Raw genomic sequence first — 8,571 nt, forward strand, 5'->3', positions numbered from 1 at the left:
TCTAGAGTCTTGCGGCAGGACCCTTATGCCAGTTGTGCGCACGTACAGCCGTACACACTTGTGTGAGTCCAAACACACGTGTGTGAGCAGAGATCCATTACATGTCCATGCACCGCATGCACGGGTTCGCACGCACACAATTAGAAGGCAAAACCTAGATGAATGATAAACCCCGAATAACACACACACCGTGGCCGTTAAGAAGAAGGTTAATTCCTTTCTGGGAGGAAGGCAGCTCAAAGAAGGGGGGTTTGCATATATTTATGCTTACAAAAGCTGAAAGTGCTCATTAAACATATTTACACTCCAGAGTGAAATCCACAGGAGTCTTAATCTTCCGAAACTTTGATATTCCAGCTACTTTCATTAAGATGCCAAAAAAAAAGGGGAGGGTGAGGGGAAAGATTCTCAGTCAGTATAAATAGACTCAGCTATGGCCCATTCACACCCACTGGGGATCTGGCCCCATTGACTCCGATGGAGCGACGCCCATTCATATCCGCTGAGGATCAGACCCCATTGACTCCACTGGAGCGACGCCCATTCACACCTGCTAGGGATCTGGCCCATTGACTCCAATACAGCGACGCCCATTCACACCCGCTGGGGATCTGGCCCCATTGACTCCACTGGAGCGATGCCCATTCACATCCGCTGGGGATCTGGCCGCTCTGACTCCATTGAAGTGACGCCCATTCACACCATCTGGGGATCTGGCCCATTGACTCAAATGGAGCAACGCCCATTCACACCCGCTGGGGATCAGACCCGATGGAGAGACGCCCATTCACACCCACAGGGGATCAGACTCCATTGACTCCAATGGAGCAATGCCCATTCACACCCACAGGGGATCTGGCCCCATTGACTCCAATGGAGCAATGCCCATTCACATCCGCTGGGGATCTGGTGCCACTGACTCCAGCTGGGGATCTGGCCCCAGTGACTCCAATAGAGCGACACCCATTCACACCCACTGGGGATCTGGCCCCATTGATTCCAATGGAGCGATGCCCACTCACACCCGCTGGGGATCTGGCCCCATTGACTCCACTGGAGTGATGCCCATCCACACCCGCTGGGGATCTGGCCCCATTGACTCCAATGGAGCGATGCCCATTCACACCCACTGGGGATCTGGCCCCATTGACTCCAATGGAGCGATGCCCATTCACACCCACTGGGGATCAGACCCCATTGACTCCACTGGAGCGACGCCCATTCACACCCACTGGGGATCTGGCCCCATTGACTCCAAAGGAGCGACGCCCATTCACACCCGCTGGGGATCTGGCCCCATTGACTCCACTGGAGTGATGCCCATCCACACCCGCTGGGGATCTGGCCCCATTGACTCCAATGGAGCGACGCCCATTCACACCCACTGGGGATCTGGCCCCATTGATTCCAATGGAGCGATGCCCACTCACACCCGCTGGGGATCTGGCCCCATTGACTCCACTGGAGTGATGCCCATCCACACCCACTGGGGATCTGGCCCCATTGACTCCAATGGAGCAACGCCCATTCGCACCCGCTGGGGATCTGGCCCCATTGACTCCAATGGAGCGATGCCCATTCACACCCACTGGGGATCAGACCCCATTGACTCCACTGGAGCGACGCCCATTCACACCCACTGGGGATCTGGCCCCATTGACTCCAAAGGAGCGACGCCCATTCACACCCGCTGGGGATCTGGCCCCATTGACTCCACTGGAGTGATGCCCATCCACACCCGCTGGGGATCTGGCCCCATTGACTCCAATGGAGCGATGCCCATTCACACCCACTGGGGATCTGGCCCCATTGATTCCAATGGAGCGATGCCCACTCACACCTGCTGGGGATCTGGCCCCATTGACTCCACTGGAGTGATGCCCATCCACACCCACTGGGGATCTGGCCCCATTGACTCCAAAGGAGCGACGCCCATTCACACCCGCTGGGGATCTGGCCCCAGTGACTCCACTGGAGCGACGCCCATTCACACCCACTAGGGATCTGGCCCCATTGACTCCAAAGGAGCAACACCCATTCACACCCGCTGGGGATCTGGCCCCATTGACTCCACTGAAGCGACGCCCATTCACACCCACTGGGGATCTGGCCCCATTGACTCCAAAGAAGCGACACCCATTCGCACCCGCTGGGGATAGACTCATAGACTCATAGACTCTAGGACTGGAAGGGACCTCGAGAGGTCATCGAGTCCAGTTCCCTGCCCTCATGGCAGGACCAAATACTGTCTAGACCATCCCTGATAGACATTTATCTAACCTACTCTTAAATATCTCCAGAGATGGAGATTCCACAACTTCCCTAGGCAATCTATTCCAGTGTTTAACTACCCTAACAGTTAGGAACTTTTTCCTAATGTCCAATCTGGGGCCACGTCCAGACTAGAGGAGGAAAATCGATCTTAGATACGCAACTTCAGCTACGTGAATAACGTAGCTGAAGTCGAATTTCTAAGATCGAGGTACTCACCCGTCCAGACGGCGCGGGATCGATATCCGCGGCTCTCCGTGTCGATTCCAGAACTCCGTTCGGGTTGATGGAGTTCTGGAATCGATGTAAGCGCGCTCGGGGATCGATACATCGCGTCCAGACTAGACGCGATATATCGATCCCCGAGCAATCGATTTTAACCCGCCGATACAGCGGGTTAGTCTGGACGTGGGCTAAATCTCCCTTGCTGCAGTTTAAGCCCATTGCTTCTCGTTCTATCATTGGAGGCTAAGGTGAACAAGTTTTCTCCCTCCTCCTGATGACACCCTTTTAGATACCTGAAAACTGCTATCATGTCCCCTCTCAGTCTTCTCTTTTCCAAACTAAACAAACCCAATTCCTTCAGCCTTCCTTCATAGGTCATGTTCTCAAGACCTTTAATCATTCTTGTTGCTCTTCTCTGGACCCTCTCCAATTTCTCCACATCTTTCTTGAAATGCGGTGCCCAGAACTGGACACAATACTCCAGTTGAGGCCTAACCAGCGCAGAGTAGAGCGGAAGAATGACTTCTCGTGTCTTGTTTACAACACACCTGTTAATGCATCCCAGAATCATGTTTGCTTTTTTTGCAACAGTATCACACTGTTGACTCATATTAAGCTTGTGGTCCACTATGACCCCTAGATCTCTTTCTGCCAATGGGGATCTGGCCCCATTGACTCCAATGGAGCGACGCCCATTCACACCTGCTGGGGATCTGGCCCCATTGACTCCAATGGAGCGACGCCCATTCACACCTGCTGGGGATCTGGCCCCATTGATTCCAATGGAGCGACGCCCATTCACACCCGCTAGGAATCTGGCCCCATTGACTCCAATGAAGCGACGCCCATTCACACCCACTAGGGATCAGACCCCATTGACTCCAATGGAGAGATGCCCATTCACACCCACAGGGGTCAGACCCCATTGACTCCAATGGAGAGACGCCCATTCACATCCGCTGGGGATCTGGCCCCACTGACTCCAGCTGGGGATCTGGCCCTAGTGACTCCAATAGAAAAACACCCATTCACCCCCACTGGGGATCTGGCCCCATTGCTTCTAGAAGCAGCTCTGAGACTCCCTCATGATTTAAAGCCACCAAGTGGTTCTGGCTGTGAAGTCCCTGCCCAGAGGGTCTGACGTGCCATGAGCACCATTCAGATCCCTCAGGGCTATATGTGGGGCTTACCTGGCTCTCAGGCCCCTGGGTATGGGGGTGTGGATTGCACCCCTATGTTCTCTCACAAGCTCCTCACTCATGTCAAGTCTGGTACTTAAGTGTTCCCCGGATCGGGAGCCCTTTGCTGCTCCTCTGTGGGCTGCTTTGTAATTCCCTTCCTGGAAGACCCCATTATATTTTGTTCTCTGTTTAATTGTGGCTTGAGATTTCACATCCCCAGAGGAGGCAGAGTCTGCATTTGCGCAGGCCTACGGCTTTCGCTCTGTCTCTCACCCGCACGTGGCAAGACGAGACTGGAATGACACCCCTGCCAACCCGCTGTGGCCGGCGCCACAGAACTCTGCAGGTAATATGGAAAAGAGGAGCACCAAGATGTCTCCCCTATGTTTTAAATCCAGGCCCTGAGCCGGTGTAAACTGGTCTCGATCCATACCAGCTGGGGGTCTGGCCCAATGATATCCATGGGAGGAACCGAGGCCCTGGGAGTTTCTCTGCTGTACTTTTGCTGTTGGAATGCATCTCACATGGGATTGGGGGATGACAGATCCCTTTAAATTAAACTTTCTCTTTGTCACTGCAAGATAAATGGTTTGAAGGTTTTTCCCCAGTCAAGCCTGCCAGGGCTCCATCCTAAGGGATGGGATGGCTCAGTGCTGACTGTCTCATTTGAGACATGAAGTGACACATTCAGCACAAATGGCTCATTCAAAGGCCTCCCAGATGCCACTCACTCACGCACGTTACTCACCAGCCTAGGGACCGGAGCAGGCAGGAATCCGTCGCTGGCTTAGCCCTGGTCTCATCAAAGCGGGAAAGGGTTTGGCCACCCAGTAGTTGAACAGGTGAAAAATTTTCCAGCCAAAGGTTTGTTGCCACTGGAAAGTGCCAGTTCTTCAAAATCAAATTGTTCTGTGGGAACATGTCAATTTCAGTCAATTTTCATTGAGGAAATAGAAATAAATCAAAACGCATTTTCCAGACTGTCAAAACATCCCATTTGAGCATTTTCAGCGTACGATGCTCAGATTTCCTTCAGGTGGGAACTGACTCTTCATTTCAAAACCGATTTTCTTTTAGAGTCAAACCCGATTCTCTAAGCACCCATCTCAGGAGCGACCGCTTTCAGAGGTTCGGAGAACCCATTGTCATCATCAAGTCCATCCTCCGTATAACACGGGCCGGGGAACCGGCCCCAAATAATCCCCAGAGCCGATCTGTTAGCAAAACTCCCACTCGTGATTTTAAAAATTAAGAAACCACCACGACCCTCAGTACATTGTTCCAGCTGTTAATTACTCTCACTGTTAAAAATGTATGCGTTATTTCCAGTCTGAATCTGTCGAGCGTCAACTTCCAACCACTCACGTTAGACCTTTCGCTGCTAGACGGAAGAACCCATGATTAAATATTTGTTCCCCAGGGAGGTGCTGATAGACTGGGACCAAGTGACCCCCTTAACCTTCTCTTTAAGCTAAATAGATCAAGCTCCTGGAGTCTCTCACTCTAAGGCAAGTTTTTTAACCCTCTGATCATTCTCATGATTCTTCCCTGAACCCTCCCCAATTTGTCAACATCCTTCTCGAAATGTGGGCTCCAGAACCGGACACAGGATCCCAGCACCAGGGCCAAACACGGAGGGAAAATAACCTCTTTTCTGCTTCCTGAGAGTCCCCGTTTAAGCATCCCAGGACCACATTCGCTTTTTGAGTCCTAGCATTGTAGGAACCATATTCCTGTGGCTGACTGTGACGTCAGCCCATGTTCATGCTGTCCTGGTTTGAAAAGACTGAGAAATTGGGTGGCAGTTCTCTCAAAGAAGGAAACCTCCGGCTCACTGGGTCCGCTTGTCACCATCTGGGATGCACTTCATCACAGAACCATTCACCAGTGAACATATGCTCCATCCCTACGGGTGCGCTGCGATGTCTCACGTTCTGAACAGTTCGGTTTCGTCATCTCCTCGGGCCCTGGAAGAGGGGTGCGGCTGGATAGTCCAAATGAAACCAAAGAAAAAGTCAAAAGCCAAATGAAGGTTTCACGTGACCTGGAGAAAATATATATTTTGAAAATTTCATGGGAAATGCCAAACTTGTCCCCCTGCAGCGTCCGGAATGAATTCTCTGCCCTCTCAGGAACCCATAAATCTCCCCCCTGATTGCTCCAGACCCTCCAGAGAGGGTGGCTAAATTGGCAGGCATTAGGCTGGGCCCACACTGGTGTCTTCCGCCGTGACCGGGAACCTCCTCTGTGTGGAGCGAAGCTGGCACCATCTGGCTGCCAACGGGCTGGCGAGTTCCCGCCCAGAGCTGCCTTCATCTGTCTTGCAGGGGTTCGTACCACCAACGAGGGACTTCCCATTATCCCACCCCTTTATCCTAGATCAATTGCCGTTGGATGCGGAGCTGGGCTGGCACCAACTTCCCTGGGCTAATAGGATTGGGCAGGACGCCCTGTGCCAGCTTCTTGCCATCACTTGCCTCCCACTTCTCCCCGCACAAGCCAGGCTAAACCCCACTGGAGCCCGGTGGGTCCTGCAGACAGAACTGAGCACAGAGCTGGGCCTGGCCTGGCTTAGCGTCTTGCAGGATTGGGGCCCTCCTGGCTGGCTGGTGTAGGAGGGCCCAGAGCCACTGGAGGAAAAAGGCTAAAAGGAAAAGGCTCACTGGAGCAAGAGAGCCCTCTTCACGCCCCCCCTCCGTTCCGCAGGGCACCTCACCTGCCTCTGCCCCATGGCTGCCTGCCACAACCGGCTTGTGTGGCAGGAGCAGGGAAGGGAACTGACAACAGAGGCAGCGGAGTGGAGTTGTTGCCTGCTGGATAAGCGGCCCCCCGGGCTGGTTCTCAAGGGCAGAGTCAGAGAAAGCCGTGGGGAGAGATCTAGAGACAGACAGACAGACACACATACACACCCATGCACAAACACACACACATACAAATACACAACCCCACTTCCCCAGACCCATGCACACAGTCACCTCCCCGTGCACACCCTCGTCCCCCCCTGCATTCCTGCACTCACACCCCCCAATGCGCGTACGGCCCGACTGTGCACCCCAGCGCCACAGGATCCGGGGGTTGCCCCAAACTAGTCTGAGGAAGCTGTCCGCGGGGAAGAGATGTCCCTGGGCCAGGCGCTGCTCCGGGGACTCTCAAGGTGGGTATTTAAGCTTCCCAGGAGACGCCTCGCGCCCAACGTCGCTCCGGGGGCCTGGCCTCTCCTGCCTGGCTGTGGGGACTTCACAGCCTCAGCCTGGTTCCCAGCCGGGCTCCTCCTTTGTTCCTACCCTGCTCTGGGCTCTTGACTCTGGTGCCAGTTCCTGGCCCCACTGCTCTGACCACTAGGCACGACTGCCTTTGCTCCAACTATCAGGTATAACCTCCCCCTTGTTTTTTGAAATAGGGCCCAACCCCTGCACCCATCCCAAGGGGGGCTGTGCCTTGACTCTGCAGCCTGGCATGACAGAGCCGGAGAGCTTTCCATGAGAGCAAAGTTCTCCCCAACTCATCCCTGCTCAGATTCTGTCTTTTCGGGACAATCTGCTTCCTCACTTCCTGTCCCAAACTGCCATGTGGCTGTTTAGCAGCTGCTGCTCCCCACCGCAGAGGTGACTGCCTCTCAGCCCTGGGTAAGGGATCCCTGTACAAGCAGCTGCCGCACCCCACCCCAGAGGTGGCTGCATTGTGGTGCTGGAATCCCTGCATGAATATCCTGTAAGGGACACTTGGCTCCTTTGGCTTAGGAGGTGCCCTCAGGAGTCAGGACGCCCGGGTGCCAGGGAGAATACAGCTGCCTCAGTATACACAGAATACTCCATGGGCCCAGGGCAGAGGCAGTGGACTGGGGGGGAGGGGAGGGGAGGGAAGGGGGCCCTGGGGGGCTCTCCCTAGCAAATCTGGGAGCAGTCAAATAGGCAAATTGGCAAAGCTGTGGGGGGGGGAGATTGTGCTGCACACACACAGACACACACGCAGAGTCAAGGTCACCCAGGAACGTTGCTCCCCTGCAGCTGGCATTACCCGGGCTGCTTGCCATGTGGTGGCAGCTGCTGGCAGAGCGCGGAGGCTGCCAGGCAACCTTGACGGGCCGGCTAGACCCGGCGGAGGAGATGCTGACTCCCACCCCGCTCTGGCGGGTGCCCCTGCAGGGCCGGGCTGAGGCTGGCAGAGGGTGCTAGGTGGGGGGCGCTAATGCGGGTGCTGCCATTGCCGGGGCAGGGTGGACAGAGGATACCGGTTCTCAGTCAAGGCCCTTAACTGAGGCTTGATTTCTTTCCCCCTCTTTCCATTCTGTGACCCCCTCCAAACCCCCTTACAGCCAGCAGCAGGGGGGGTTGGTGGCTAAGTTGCTGGACTGGAGGTCAGGACTCCTGGATTCTGTGCCTGGCTCTGGAACTGACCATCTGAGCACTGGCACATCCTGCCCACTCTGTGCCTCAATTTCCCCTCCTGCCCCTTGTTTGTCTTGAGAGTGAGCTTTCTGGGGCAGGGGCCATCTCTCACCTTGTGGCTGTGCAGCGCCCGGCCTGACAGCACCCCCATCTCCACAGAGGCGTCTCCTGAGCTCCCGAAACACACCTGCCAGTATCTTTAACTAGCACAGCTCCTGGGCTGATTCACGCCAGTCACACCCCGCCCAGCCCTGCATGGTGGGAACGTGTCACTCACGGGGGAGGCTTTGACTTCACTCTTTCCATGGGTGGCTGGTTAGGGGCTGGATCTGCAGCTCGTGTAACTCGGCCTGGCTTCCTACGCGTCCGTGAGGTACCTGGGGATCTTTGTCCTTCCTGGGGCTGGAATCTCACCAGCCCCCTGAGATCACTGCAGGCCCCTCATTGGGAAGCTAAGCCCAGGGCTTCCCGCAGGATCCTTAGCCTAACATCCTGACAGCTCCTGT

Source organism: Gopherus flavomarginatus, chromosome 18 (assembly GCF_025201925.1).
Source record: "Gopherus flavomarginatus isolate rGopFla2 chromosome 18, rGopFla2.mat.asm, whole genome shotgun sequence".
Lineage (NCBI taxonomy): Eukaryota > Metazoa > Chordata > Testudines > Testudinidae > Gopherus > Gopherus flavomarginatus.